The sequence below is a fragment of the Erythrolamprus reginae genome, chromosome 2, assembly GCF_031021105.1.
Source record: "Erythrolamprus reginae isolate rEryReg1 chromosome 2, rEryReg1.hap1, whole genome shotgun sequence".
Taxonomy (NCBI): domain Eukaryota; kingdom Metazoa; phylum Chordata; class Lepidosauria; order Squamata; family Dipsadidae; genus Erythrolamprus; species Erythrolamprus reginae.
In genome coordinates, this window is record NC_091951.1 from 276,303,951 (window position 1) to 276,319,932 (window position 15,982).

Genomic DNA, 15,982 nt, shown 5'->3' on the forward strand with positions numbered 1-15,982 from the left:
ACACAGACAGACAGGCAGGCAGGCAGGCAGACAGATAGATAGATAGATAGATTAAACAAACAAACAAGCAAACAAACAGTGGAGGCTCCCAAGCCCTTTGCTGGTGTGTAAAAGAAATAATGATTGGGAATATTAGAAGGCTTCCACTCTTTTGGTTTAAACAATATGGAGCTCTGATGGTTTCAACAGGCTTTATTTCTTTATTCTGACAGTTTCATCAGCAGAAGGGAGCACGCTTCCGTGAGACGGAAAGAATAATTTTTTAAAAGTGGAGATACTGGTTGTAGTAGCCATGTCATTGATGGACAGACGAACGGACAGACAGACAGACAGATAGATACTGTAGACAGACAGACAGACAGACAGACAGACAGACAGACAGACAGACAGACAGACAGATATGTACAGATAAACAGATAATTTTTTCCAGTGAAAGGACATATTGACATAAACCAATCTAACCTTTCCTCTTTGCTTAAAGAAGTTGCTTGTATTATTTTGCTATGATAAGGAATCATTTGTTAGGAATTCATTCTGTAAGAGGATTGTATCCTTTTCTACCTGCTTTCTCACTTCTCTAATTTGCTTCAGAGCTAGACACATCCTCAGAGACAGTTCCCAGGAACACACAAGGACAAGGGATGCTCTAAGGTAGCAAAGCATGGTCAGAGGCAGGGACCTGAACAAAGAAGGCTTTAGAGATCATGTTGGTGGTGAACCTGTCTGATCTGATAAACTTTGTTTCTATCGGCGTAAAATGTATATAACACTCTGAGACACTCTCACAGGGCGTGGCTATTTCTTACATGCAGTTTGTCTGTATGTTTTGGATATAGTTGTCACCCATATTTTTTATTTTGGCCAAAGAATAAAAAGCTGGTAGTTTTTGCAAGCCTCGTCTCGAATTTCACTCTCTTTGACATCTCAGTGGTTTGAGGAAACTTCTGGGACCTTACATTTTCTGGCACCACAAACAGGGACTTGGAGGCATCGTTCCTTCAAGGTAGCTATATCATTCAGCTCCTCATAAGCTGGACTCTTTTGAGGTTCAGTGGCCTTCACTATGGCAAACGGAAGAAACCAGCTGAGACCAGTGGCAATATCAAGAGCACTCCTGGAAAATTTTATCCAGTGACTTTGCCCTGATTATTTCCCATTTGGGAAATGGGAGTGTGTGTGTGTGTGTGTGTGTGTGTGTGATTGAGAAGTGAGAAATATCTACTAGAGGTTTGCCTACACTTTGAAAGGAGTATGACTCTTGGAATAATTTGGGGCGTTTGGTCAGGGATTTCAGATACAAGGGAGGGCGTCTGATCATGCTCCCTATACTGAAAGAAAGGTCCAGGAAATTCCTTAGGAAGCATATTGGTGGTCAGGTTGGTGGTCAGTACCTGCTGGGAGATTCAAGCTAGAAAGCTTGGGTTCAACATAATCCAGATCTGTAAAAAAAAAAAAAATTCCAGAAAAATTCCCTTAGTGCAATCCTCTCAGAAAGGCAGTGAGGCAGTGATTCAGAATATTGCTGATTGCTCCATTCTAAATGCCCCTCCTTCTCAGTCATGTGACCCAGAAGCAATCTATATTAATAACAGTGTAAACATATCTTTGTTAGATGGGGCTAATCTCGAAAAGTACTTCACCGATTGCTTTGAAATTTTGGCACAGCGTTCCAATAAATAGAACATCCTCAGAAAATAAAGGAACCAGGTTTGGCTGCAAACCATGGGGTTTACCAGCCATGCTTGGATGGAACCAAGAACCCTGCAAGGTAGGCTGGTCTTATCGTATTTTGACAGATGGGTCCCTTCAAACTTTATTCAGAATAAATTGAGCAGGGGAGTTCAAAAATTTAAACATGCACTTTCCCATTTCTTTTCCACTGAGCCACAGCAATGCGTGGCCGGGTATAGCTAGTGTGTATATAACCTACTTTGTTCTTCCCAGTCCTTGCAGAAACATGTATAGAGGCACAAAGGCCGATATGGCACCTAATTCAACAGCAGAAAATGGAACCAACTTCTATGAATACTCTTGGTAAAGAGTTGAAAAAAATAGCTTTACTCCCATCTTTTAATTCTTTTCAAATCCAGCAAAATCTTTGTAAGAAATTACATAAAGAGGCTTAAGACTTTGTCTAGTAGACAGACTTAGTATAAAGAAGTTTGTGAGGTGATCGAACTGGCTGGATATTATATTTTTATGACATATTCTCTTGGTGATCTTCAAAAAAAATGTAGCTACTTACTTCCAATTAAGATGAGAAATACTTCCTATGGGGTTGCTGATCTATAGCCTTTGCTTTGCTTCAGTTTCCACTCTGTTGATGCTTGCAATATTGACTTCTTCTCTTGGGTATGCATTCATACTCTTTCCAACTCAGTTGATGGTCTTGTCCTCCCCCTCCCTCCGCCCATTGCTATATATACATTCACCTTAAATCTTAATTTCTAGAGAAAGTTGCGGATGAAATTTGGGAAGGGATTTCTTAAACTGGATTTATTTCCAGGCAGTTTACACATGGGAGGCTAGCAGCTGATGGCTGCAGTGCCAAAAAAGCTATAAAGCTTATTCTTGTGCTTACTGTTTATTTTATTACTCATACGTCAACATTCTTACTCTTCCCCCCCCCCCTTGCAGGCTGACCCTGCTAACCTTGAAAGGAAAGTGCGATGGGGATATAAAATATTAAGGGAATTCCCCAAGCTCCCGCTGCATTGTGATCCATACTGAGGCAATATTAGCTCAAGCACTGAAATTAATAAACATAGTTCGGTTTAAGGAAGTGGGCCCTCTTTCTTGGAAACTGGCACAGTGGGGTAAAAGATCTTCTTTCAGAGTTGAATTGGCAACTGAGGATTGACTATTAAACCTTTTATTGAGGAGAAAAGGCAAGTCTTTCCAGTACATAATTGGTGGTCATTATTTGATCCCAGGATTATAGAGATGATAAGAAGTTAGTGACTTTTCCTGAATTTAATCTTGTCTTGTAGGGAATTCTAACAATCTGCCCCCTCCCAGTCCATAGATGCTGCCTTTCATTTACAGATAAATAAACTCCATCAATGCTCAATATTTAGTAAATTCTTTTTTTTAATAATAAACTTTATTAATTTTTATAAAATTGACAGACACACAAACATTTAACATATAGTTGGGGTTACAATTACCCCTCTCATCTTAGAAGTCTATTTTTATACAGAAAAAGAATACACTATTAATTCATTAAGTCAACATACTAATTTAAATGAAAAGAAGAATTTTGTTCAAACATTAGAATAAAAACAATAAAAAGAGGAAAAAAAAGAAAAAAGAAAATCATTTTAATATATTTATAATTTTCCATGGCATTTATATTTTCTTTTTCTTTTTGTTTATCCATGTATACACCTTATTCCAAATAATATAAAATTCTGATTCTTCTTGATTGTTCAACCGTCTTGTCATCATATCCATCTCTGTGCAATCTAATATTTTCTTTATTACCTCTTCTTCCTTGGGAGTATTTTCTCCCTTCCAATTTTGCGCGTAAACTATCCTGGCCGAATATTTAGTAAATGCTATGATCGGATTCCACAGATTCCTATCTTGCAAGCTTCATCCTTGATGTCTTCAGTAGACCATATTACTCCTTGATATGCTAAGAGCAAGGGTGCCCCTGGCCCGGTGAAGGGCTACCAAAATCTTTACTACCACACTGTGAGCGTGGCTTATGCGGGATGCCCTGCATTTTCTTTCAGTGCAAATTGGGTGCTCTGGGGTGGAGCTCCATTTTTGCTTCCCCACTGTATTCCCCATCGTCCAGGCAGTAGCCCACACCTGCCCTGGCCTAACAAGGAGAATCTCATAATCAGGAAGTGGTGACAATGAAAGAAACTGGAACAGTTTATGGCTGTAACTGGTTATTTATTAATATCAGACTTCCTTCAATGTTGTAGGCAGGAGTTATAAGTCACAGGTAATCTATGTTTTATATACATAATGCAAATAAGGAAAAGAAAGTGGTCCTGGTTGAGTTTAAGACATTCTACGCATTGGTCTAATAAAAATATTAGATATTTATTTATTTATTTATTTATTTATTTATTACTTAGATTTGTATGCCGCCCCTCTCCGAAGACTCGGGGCGGCTCACAACACGTGGAAACAAATCATAAATAATCTGACAATTTAAAATATTTAAAGATTTAAGAAAGACCCCATATACTAACAGACATACACACAAGCATACCATATATAAATTAAACATGCCCAGGGGGAGATGTTTCAGTTCCCCCATGCCTGACGGCAAAGGTGGGTTTTAAGGAGTTTACGGAAGGCAGGAAGAGTAGGGGCAGTTCTAATCTCCGGTGGGAGTTGGTTCCAGAGGGCCGGTGCCGCCACAGAGAAGGCTCTTGCCCTGGGGCCCGCCAACCGACATTGTTTAGTTGACGGGACCCGGAGAAGGCCCACTCTGTGGGACCTAATCGGTCGCTGGGATTCGTGCGGCAGGAGGCGGTCTCGGAGATATTCTGGTCCAATGCCATGAAGGGCTTTAAAGGTCATAACCAACACTTTGAATTGTGACCGGAAACTGATCGGCAGCCAATGCAGACTGCGGCAGCCAATGCAGACTGCCTCTTCCCTGGGCCAGTATTATTAATGTTGCTTTTGGATGAATATTGGAAGTGTAAAAGTAAAGAAGGGACTTTTTAAAATCATCTATGGTGGATATGTGATAAAGCAAAAAATAAAATAATATTGAAGTATGATTCATATTTTAATACAGAAAATTTTGAAAATGAAGATAAAGATGAAACTAGAAATTTCCGTTTTTGGTTTAATAGAAAAAGTCTTGGAGGAAAAATTTGGAACTTTGTTATTATATATGTTGATAATAGCAAAACGTTTGTATTGGAAGGACACTTCAATTCCTACCTTGGACAAATGGTTGCAGAAGCTGATGGAGTTGGCTGAAATGGTAATATTGACTATTTTGATTAAAGAAAAGAATATGAGTACTTTTATTTCTACCTGGAGACCACTTCTGAACTTTGGGCTTCAAATGGAAAAGAATGAAACTTTGATTTTGGGTTTTACCAATTAGATCCTCATAGAAATGACTAGTTTATATTATTATGAAAAAAAATATTTGTGATTTGATGTTAATGCCTTTTTTTACTGCAACAGAGAGTCAGAAGTCAATGCTTTTTCTTTTTCCTAATCTTTCCTCACTTTTCTTTCCCCCATTCCTCCCTACTGTTTTCCTATTTACTTTCCTATTTTGTATCCTATTTTATTTTATAACTCAATTAAAAATGTTCGACTGAAATTTTGCTTTTGGGAGCACTGCTGTTATTAATAATAATGAAGGTGAAGCAGGCTTTAATATGCAGTGCCTTATTTAACAATGTTACATAGAACAAGAATTGCTCTTTAGACTCCTGACATTTTAATATTCCATTTATTAATATTTTAACATTTTAGAGCATCAGTGCATTTTAGGTCTTGACTTATGACTATGACAGAGCCTACTCATTATGATAAGTTATGATGGTTGTAAAATGATGGTCAGGTGACTGATTTTATCTTTTTTGTGTGTGGGGGGGAACATTTAGCAATTGCAGTATTATTATTATTATTATTATTATCATCATCATCATCATCATCATTATTATTATTATTTAGATTTGTATGCCGTCCTTCTCCATAGTTGTAAAGCTACTGTTGTGATAATTAAGCAAACCAATTATTCATGAAGGAATGGTTTTGCTGAAAACCAAAAGTAAATGCCAGGTTTTGGCAAAAACATGATAAAATGTAGTCACGTGACTGCAGAATGTTGCAAACATCCTTAAATGCCAAGAGCCTGAAATGTGGTCTTATAAACAGGGGGTCAGGGGTCAGAACTTTGGAACAGCATTATAACTACCAGTACTTCAGATAAGCTCTCTCATAACTTTGAGTGGTCACTAAGCCACTGGTTATAAGTTGAGGACTACCTAGAGTTTCAAGTACACTTTATATGTCTAGCCATAGTTTCAAGTGCTGCTTGGTTTCATCAAATATATATTTGGGAAATGAAAAGTAAAGCTGGATTAACCTGTGTATCCCATAAAACATCAACTTCATTTTGCTGCGGTTTACAGAGGACCTGAAAAAGTCTGGCTGATTGAATGAGAAACAAATAGATGATGTATCTGAATGAGATCCAGAAGCAAAGTCACTTTTAGATCTAATCAGCTGTCATATGACTACCTCCAGGTACATAATAGAAAGCTGATAGATTTTTGCAAAATGAGCAGCATGGTGGCCTAGTGGTGAAGACGTTTACCTCTCACTTGGAAAGTTGTGAGGTTTGATCATGCGTAGCTACTGATGTTTCTCTCCTAGAGCACACACAAACACTGTGAACTCCCTGTGACATCAGGAAAGGCATCCAGCCAATATGCTCAGCTCCATCAAGTCACCTTGACTCAATCCAGAATTAAGGGATTATGGGCTTGTAAATAGGGAGTTTAATATATTATTAATATTATATCATAACAAGATTATACATAATTTGTTTCCTTTGGTTTCACTTTATACTTTGGGGTTACCACCCAATAAAACAAGAATAATATAATGAGGAAATTTATCAATAAAACAAGCTTGCTCTTTCCTATACAACAAATTGGAACTCACTGGTTAAAATTACAACAAGCCAACATAATTATGCTAAAGTAGTCACAATGCAAGGAAATGTGTTTGTGATAAAAATGGAATGCAGGTATCCATCCGCTGATACTGCATTTTATTTGTGGACTTTCCAGTTTTGTATTTATTTGGTCTTAACCACAAGGAGTTGCTTTTAAGGTTCATAGGAAGAAAAGGAAATGCCTTCTGAGAACCGATTTGGTAGAACTGGAGAAATTAAGGGATTGAGGACAGAGTAGTCCATTGAGCAATTAGTCTCTATTATAGACTGTGCTAGATAAGAGGCAAGTTTTAACAGATAACTCAGGTGAAAGTTTAGCCATTGGTCAGAACCTTTAGTTTTATTTTAGGAAAGTTCTGGTTGGTTATTTTTATCAATATTTTTGATTACTGTATTTCTTGCAACATTGCTAAAGAGAGATCCCCTAGGACTAAGGAAGTCTATTCTACTGATCTAGCAAAATAGCTCAAGACAATCAAATTTTTAAAATGTGTGTGGTATCAAGATAAAATTATATGTTAAATATATATATTTAACATATGTTAAATATGTTCTCATTTCTCTCTTAATGTTGTGGTAGCATGAAGGGGGGAAATGGTTACTTGTCAACCCAAGTGTCTTTGAATCCAAGCTCTTTGCTAAAATAAGAATATGTGGGATTCTTTTAAATAAAGATAGACACTGTAGATTGAAGCTAAACAAAATAACAATCTGAAGTTAGCAGCCTATCAATTTATTACAATTTGGAGAAAGAGAAAAGTTGAGAAATAACAGAGACAGAAAGTACTACCTCTCAAAAGACAAGTAACATTACTGTAGTCTTCAGTCGGATTTTTGGTTTATTGTGCTGTCCTGAAGGGTTTTTTTAAAACAATTTTCTGTACAGTTATTTTAGCATTCAGCTTAGATTGTGCATAAGGGAATAATCTCTTGTTAAAATCCAACCTGAAGATTTCTCCATCATCTATCGATCCTGGCAGAAACTCATTTGTAGCATAAGTGGCCTTGTGTGGTCTGTCAAGAGTTCTTCTATAAATTTCATTTTTTTTAAAAAGCAGCTTTCCCCTTAATTTGAACACATCAACAACTGATTTCTATAACTACTGTACTAAAAGTTTGCATTTCAGATATTTTTTCCTCTAAAAGAAGATCTTATTTTGTCTTTGGTGAAAGTCATCCATTTGACAAAGAAGGAAGGAAAGGGCTGAACCTCTAGACACATGCATATAAGTCATGGGCAGCAAGTTACATCACATTGACCTTTTGAATATCAGAAGGCTAGAACTGCTTATGACAGCCCTATATCTCTCAAGGTTAGAGGGAGGATTCCAGTGAGGCATTAAAGCAAGGTATAGAAGAGACGGCAGCCAGAATTATCCAGCTGTTTTATCGAAAGCAGAAGGCAGGGCAGGTTGTGAAAATCTGAAGGACTTTGTGAGAAATGGAATAGAAACATAGAAACATAGAAGTCTGACGGCAGAAAAAGACCTCATGGTCCATCTAGTCTGCCCTTATACTATTTTCTGTATTTTATCCTAGGATGGATATATGTTTATCCCAGGCATGTTTAAATTCAGTTACTGTGGATTTATCTACCACATCTGCTGGAAGTTTGTTCCAAGGATCTACTACTCTTTCAGTAAAATAATATTTTCTCATGTTGCTTTTGATCTTTCCCCCAACTAGAATCAGACCTCCAAGCATTTCCTCCCCAAACTCAACTGCTCTGTACACAGATATCTTAACATGGATGTCAGCAGGGGAGGGGTACTAGCTGGAAGGCCTAATTGGGCTCGCCTCCGTGGCTCTGCAGGTCCTGTGAGTTCGAGCAGAGTTATGCTGCTATGCCTCTACAAGTAGCGAAATCATGCATGGAGACGCAGGTGCACCCTTGTTCCAGTGAGGTTTTTTTTTGCTTCCATGCATGCTGTGTTCCTCGCCAGAACACGGGCCCACCTGCATCTTGCATGATTCTGCTACCTGCATGGACGCAGCAGCATAACTCCGCTCCAACTCACAGGATCTCTATAGCCGCGGAGGCAAGCCAATTAGGCATTCTGGATAGTAGCCTACCTCTGGATGTCAGACAATAATTTTTAGGCTATGTGACATTATTATTATTATTATTATTAATTATTATTATTAATTAGATTTGTATGCCGCCCCTCTCTGAAAACTCGGGGTGGCTCACAACAACAGATTAATACAAATCCAATGATTAAAAAACAATTTAAAACTTTAATATATAAAAAAACAATCATACGTCTCATACACACCATACGTAAAGCGGGAATGGCCCAGGGGAATCAATTTCCCCATGCCTGATGGCAGAGGTGGGTTTTAAGGAGTTTGCGAAAGGCAAGGAGGGTGAGGGCAATCCTAATCTCTGGTGGGAAGTTGGTTCCAGAGGGTCGGGGCCACCACAGAGAAGGCTCTTCCCTGGGTCCCGCCAGACGACATTGTTTTGTCGACGAGACTTGGAAAAGGCCAACTCTGTGGGACCTAACCGGTTGCTGGGATTCGTGCGGCAGAAGGCGGTCTCGGAGATATTCTGGTCCGATGCCATGAAGGGCTTTATAGGTCATAATCAACACTTTGAATTGTGACCGGACACTGATTGGCAACCAATGCAGACTACAGAGAGTTGGTGTGACATGAGCATGAACGTCCAGGTAGAGCCGCAACTGGTGCACCAGGCGAACCTGGGCAAATGCCCCCCTTGCCACAGCTGAAAGATGGTTCTCTAATGTAAGCTGTGGATCGAGGAGGACACCCAAGTTGCGGACCCTCTCTGAGGGGGTCAGTAACCCCCCCCCCCCAGGGTAGTGAGAATCTGTAAGATTTCCAGACACAAATATTCAATCCACCTCTTATATAGTTCTATTATTAACCACAATTGGGATTAAATTAAGTTTCCAAAGAATTAGCGATGTTGCAATTGAAAATGTCCCTAAATTTAAAATTTTCCCCCACAAAATGATCAGTTTAGACTGAAGCTGTTTGCCTCCTTTATCAGATTCTTAGAGCATTACATGTTCCTATTTTCAAGGTAAGTTATCTGGGAAACTATTGTATGTTATTGCTAGTTTAAGATCAGAAGAAGGGATGATGGAAACCATAGTAATTGAGCCCACAGAACATCCTTACTCAGGAATTCAGTCCTATCCCTAGAAACTTTATCTTACCTGTCCATTCCACATTTAGGGACTTTGTGAACCAGTCTTGAATCAACACTTAGGTTCTGATGCCTAAAATCTCTTGTCTTGGAACATGACGGAAAAAAGGTGGATAACTGATTGACACAGGAATTCTGTTTATAAAACCTTGAGAATTACCACCAGTGTACAGATGAATGCTGGCTGCATCCCGGGGTCAATTCAGAAACAGCTGACAAAAAATAAACAAATACCTTTGCAAATAATTGCAATTGCCCACATTGAGTTGTGCGCCAATAATTCTTACTGTTGGATTTCTTGACTCTCAACTTTGACCATGATTTTCATTAAAACTCCCTTGTTGCATTTCAATGTTGAATTATTTTTTTGCCTAATCAATCTGTGTGTTGATTTCACCTGCCTGACTCATCTGCCTTTCTCATCCCTTATGTGTCTTGGAGAGAGAACAGCGGAATAACTCAAATATAGTGATACCTCGTCTTACGAACTTAATTGGTTCCGCGATGAGGTTTGTAAGGTGAAAGGTTTTTAAGACAAAACAATGTTTCCCATAGGAATCAATGGAAAAGCGATTAATGCGTGCAAGCCCAAAACTCACCCCTGCTGGGATTCCCCTGCAGCATCGCAAAAACACAGAAGTCCGGAGGTGGTTTCCCATGCCTTAGGGGAATCCAAGCAGCGCAAAAACGGGCGCTTCACTGGCAACAGAAGTCCAGAGGCGGGGCATCCCAGTGGCGGCGGCTTGGGTTTGTAAGGTGAAAAGAGGCAAAAAAAATCTTACACCCCGGGTTTGTATCTCGAAAAGTTTGTATGACGAGGTATCACTGTAATTGTATAACAAGTCATGCTTACAGAAAGCAGGCCAACAAGTAATGAATACCTACCAGATTAGGATACTTGGGGAGATCAGTACAATAAATGATTAATAATGTCAGGGTAAAACATGACAGATGGTTTTAAGGAAACTGGTTGATTTTAATTATTAATAGTGTGCTCATATACGGTACTTAACCATTTGTATATTGTGGATAAGCATTAATAACTAACCTCTACAATTACTGCAATATTTAGTTTTCTATTATTACCATCCTTTATAGACAAAAAGAAAAAGGGATTATATCATATAGAATAATATTTGGCTGATACAATCATTCTAAATTTTACTGGTCATCATTAACCAAACATAATCATAATTTGATTCTATTTACTAGATTTTAAGGACCAGGCAGTATGATGTACAAAACCATTTTTTAAAATGTAGGCAATATTAACTCAAATAAAACATTACACATTGACCAAGAGAGGCACTGGAGGGTTGATAGCCCAGGTTTGACAGCCAATCTCAGGGCAATGGAAGGAGTTCCCGTCATTTGCCTCAGCTCCTGCCCACCTAACAGTTCAAAAGCATATACAATTCAAGTAGATAGGTACCACTTTGGTGGTAAGGTAACAGCATTGTGTGTGCTTTGGGGGTATAGCCATGCTGGCCACATGATCATGGAAATTGTTTTCAGACAATGCTGCTCTCTCAGCCAAGAAATGGAGATGAGCACCACGCCCCAGTCAGACACGACTAACAAGGAAAAATTTACAACTTGATCATCTGTAAAGCTATCAAGTTAGCTTTTCTCATGAATTTAGAAATTCCCATTCAATGTAAGTACTGTGAATAACTTACACTCAATACAATTCTCACCAAGCAAAAATTTAAGTGTGTTCTCCTAGAGATTAAATAAAATAGGACTCAGACTGCTCACTACTAACTATAATGAATAATATGCTTCTGATTACTATTTCATATTTAAGATTGTTCTTCCTTCTGAACGTTATTTTAAATTAGATTAGGAAGATTGTTACCATTCATTTAAATAAGTAGTTTCAATTAAGAGCCGCGGTGTAGTGGTTAGGGTGCAGTACCGCACTGCTGCCAGCAGTTTGGCAGATCAAATCTCAGTAAATTCAAGGTTGACTCAGCCTTCCATCCTTCCGAGGTGGGTAAAATGAGGACCCAGATTGTTGGGGGCAATATGCTTACTCTCTGTAAACCTCTTAGAGCAGTTGTTCTCAACCTTTCTAATGCTGCGACCCCTTAATACATTTCCTCATGTTGTGATGACCCCCAACCATAAGTCTAGTGCCAATTCTCCCAACAGAGTTTTAAGCTGATTGGCAGGAAGTTCAGAGGGACACTCCCACTGTAAACGCCTGATTGGCTGGATTGTAAAAATATGTTCCAAGGCGCCAGAATAGCAGTTTTTGTTCCCAACACCATGGGAAATTTTTCTTTTCCCCTGGTCTTAGGCGACCCCTGTGAAACGGCCATTCGACCCCAAATGGGGCCCCGACCCCCAGGTTGAGAACCACTGTCTTAGAGAGTGTTGTAAAGCACTGCAAAGCAGTACATACATCTAAATGCTATTGCTATTTTCAAAATCAAAAGTCAACAACTTTGCAGTAGAAATTCATGTTGTAAGTTTCCAGAAAGCAGGAAAAATCTATTCAGTTTTATATAATTGTATATTCTTTAGTAGTTAGTATGTTAACCTGTGCATTGGTTAATATAAAGTGATACACATAGTGTGGACTTCCAATTGAGATATTGTTATATACGTACGCATATGAAGGTATATTAATGTATTCTTGATAATGAAGTAGCAAATCTATTAAAAATGTTGAAGTTATACCATCCAATACAGGGAGTGGGACAAGGTATTACCTTTTTCAAATATATTCAGGATATGTAGCCTGGTTAGGATACAGTACTGCACTTTGAAACAATAATGGGAATAAAAGTATTTATTCCTATAATATAATTATAAAAGAGCATTTAAAGATAACAATGAGGCAAAAGTACTTTAAGAGATGCAAATGTAGAGGAAGAAAGATGCTGGAGTACAAAAGAATGGCCAAAATGCTATAATTTTAACTAGTGCAGTCATTTTGGTATTATTATACATTAGCTGTTGCCAAAAAGGTTCAGTCTCAAATCATAGATGACACATGCATTTGAATGATATTAAGAACAAGCGTAAGTAATAAAATACTGCTGAGTTAAAAGTACAAGAGTCCCATCTGGTCAACATGTAGGTAGGTCCTTATAAGGCTAGCTTTCAATATATTGTTATAAAGAAATCACTAACAAATTGAATTTTACAAGTATGTTGAAGGAAGGACACAAGGCTGAATCCTTCTGCTACCTTTCAAAATCTTGTTTTAATCTTTCTATAACTTACTAGCTCCTACTTCATTTCCAGAGAACTTGTTCAAACATGAGTATTATCTATAAAATTGGAGTAACTGCATCCAAGGTTTACTTTGAAGGAAATACAAGGAAAGTGATCCATTTGCAATATAGCCATAATAAGAATTACTAGGATTATCCATGTTTCAAATGCCATTTAATCACAGTTCAAATGAATTCCCATATACTAGAATAAAATGGAAATGTACTGCTGATAAAGCATGCCTAGCAATGTGTAAACCAGTTATTGTGAATTATTCCTGGACAATTCAATAGAGATCAAAGCAGATATATTTATTAACACTGTATCTTTAAGTGAATAATAATTCACCTAAAAGGCCCAGAGAGCAAACACAAAACTCCAGATCAGGGGCTGTAATGATGTGCAAATGAATTTCCAAATTAGAATAAGGCTATAGAACAAACATATACATTTAATATCAACTATGGTGTATGTATATGAGGTATGTGGGCTAAAAAGCTATTTACAAAAGTCAGGGATCTGCCTAAGTAACAGGAATCAGCCATTTGCAATATGTGCCGGAATCTGAGGTCAACAATTATGAGGGGCCTCCAAAGCCATGTTAATTATACGATTCCATTTTCCTTAAAATGGGGCCTTAGGAAGAGGTACAAATGTAATGGCAGCAGTCACAGCCACATAAAAAAGAAGTGGGAGTCCATCGAATGATTGTGGCTGTAACCTTGATTTTTTTTGACTCCATCTGTAGTCATCCTCGAATGTGGATCTGGCTGTGCTCACCACTTCTGAAATGAAGGTACTATTGCTGCAGGCATAAAGGTTTAGCTTTGAAATACAAAAAAGGTTTCAAGAAGAGGAGCACATCTTTATACCTGGTGTACATTTTATTTTTTGTTGTATATTTTAACACTTATTAAAATTCTTTTAATCATTTAATGGTTTTTTTTTTTTGCAATAATTCCAAAATCAAACGGGAGAAGTCAACTTCTATGTCAAAAGTAATTTGACATTCACAACCAAAAGCTGTGGAAAGCCCAACTGTCTCTTTAATATGCAGACATTTCCCCCTATCTTTTTTTTTTTTTTGGCAAATCATGCAGTCATTCTTGACTGATACATCACATAAAAAGTCTGTTCCCTTTAAAACCTGGAAATCAGGAAAACAAAAATCTTTCACCATGGTACAATTAAAATGAAACTGGTTCAGATAATCTTCACAATGAAAATAGTTTTGAATAAAAAAAAGGAAAAGCTTCTTGTTCATTTATTCATCTTTTGTATGTCTGGACCGTATGTCTGTCTGGAATGAGGATGGCAGATTTCAAGAGGTTTAGAAAAAGAGTAGCCATGAATATCTCCCCTAGGAAGATCATTTCTATGCATGGACATGATCCATCAGCTTAAGATAAGCCCCATTGAATTCAATGGGAAACACTGTTGCACAACGTCCATTAAATATAAAATACTGAGAACAAATTTCAGACACACTGGGATCCTAATCATCATTAAGACACAATTTTCCAAGAAATTGATTTGCAGTGTTACATTGTTTTGGCAAAATTACAAATCTTCTTAAGTTTACTTTGGATAACTTAGGAGGCACTAATATCTGGGCTCAACATCTGTTAAGGCATATACCAAAACCAAACCCGTAACTATCCCCACCCTAATCTTCAGATAATAAATCTTAAATGGGATGAGGAATACCACTTTAAAAACCTGTGTTTCATTTTGATCTCTGGCATAAAGCAATATAGTGATGACAATTCAAAGTTGTCTCAGCAGTCAAAAGTTCTCCTTCAAATTCCCACAAAAATGGAATTTACCTATACTATAGCTACATGTTTAAATTCTTTATTATGGAAATTATACAGAAAAATACAGAGGTTATGTAGGGGGTCAAGATGATGGACTCAGTTGAGGTTGTCACTTCATAGTTTTTGATTCTCCCCTCTTCTGATGCTTCCAAAATTTCTCCAAGGATCCAAAATAAAGAACAATTCCACATCCTACAGTAAATTTATCCTCTTCTGTTCGCTTTCAACCAATTTAAAAAACCAGAAGAAAAAAATCCACTTAAAGTGGAAAGGTTTGTTTATTCCCTTTTAAAGAGAAGAGATAGTGTCATATACCAGTTATGAGACTTAGTTACCACTTCCATCCAAGACAAAAACTTTTGGTAGGCCTGGGCTCTGAACTTTTATGACCTCACACAATCACCACCCAGCACCTTTCTGCTTATTAATGCTAGAATGAAGCTGAAGAAAAATGTCACCTGCTTTGTCTCATTAACATTAATCAGGGGTCCCCAAACATGGCAACTTGAAGACTTGTGGACTTCAACTCCCAGAATTCTCCAGCCAGCTCAAGTTTGAAGACCTCTGACATTAATGCATGAATTTCTTCCTTGGTTTTTTTTTTTGCAGGCCCACAATGAAGCCTGAAAAATGGCAGGTACTGGACTCCCACTCACAAGAGGCTCAAAGCACTTTTTCTGAATTCTTTTAGAAATATACATTGCTTTCACGGGCTGTCCTCATTGAAGATCTGGTGAAATGGCTTTGAGATCCTGGGCATCAGTCACTTTCACAAGGTGAATTGTGATGAAAAAGATGAGCCAAGGCTCCTAGCTACTTTCTAACCATTTTGGTATCTGCTTTGCCCTCACTTCTTTCTGGTCTCCATTCAGAACTGAGAGGAAAGCTTAGTAAACAGAATGAAAGGTTTGCCCTTTCAAATACTACATGGAGATTCAGCTTCTATGATGGCAGTCTTCCTAGCTATTATAAGGATCCTGTAAAATTGGTAATGCCATTTAAGTTTTATATATATATACACACACGCACACATATATATGTATATATATATATACGCACACACCCCTCAAGTTCCATTCTTAAAAGCTCAAT

General features: G+C 37.8%; 1 long non-coding RNA gene across 1 annotated transcript; it reads left to right on the forward strand.

Moving 5' to 3' along the window:
* The first annotated feature begins 1,677 nt into the window (after positions 1-1,677).
* On the forward strand, positions 1,678-13,897 carry LOC139162399 (uncharacterized). Its single transcript, XR_011558321.1, has 3 exons — positions 1,678-1,768; positions 4,898-4,957; positions 13,822-13,897. It is a non-coding gene; the product is annotated as an uncharacterized lncRNA (long non-coding RNA).
* Positions 13,898-15,982: the final 2,085 nt, after the last annotated feature.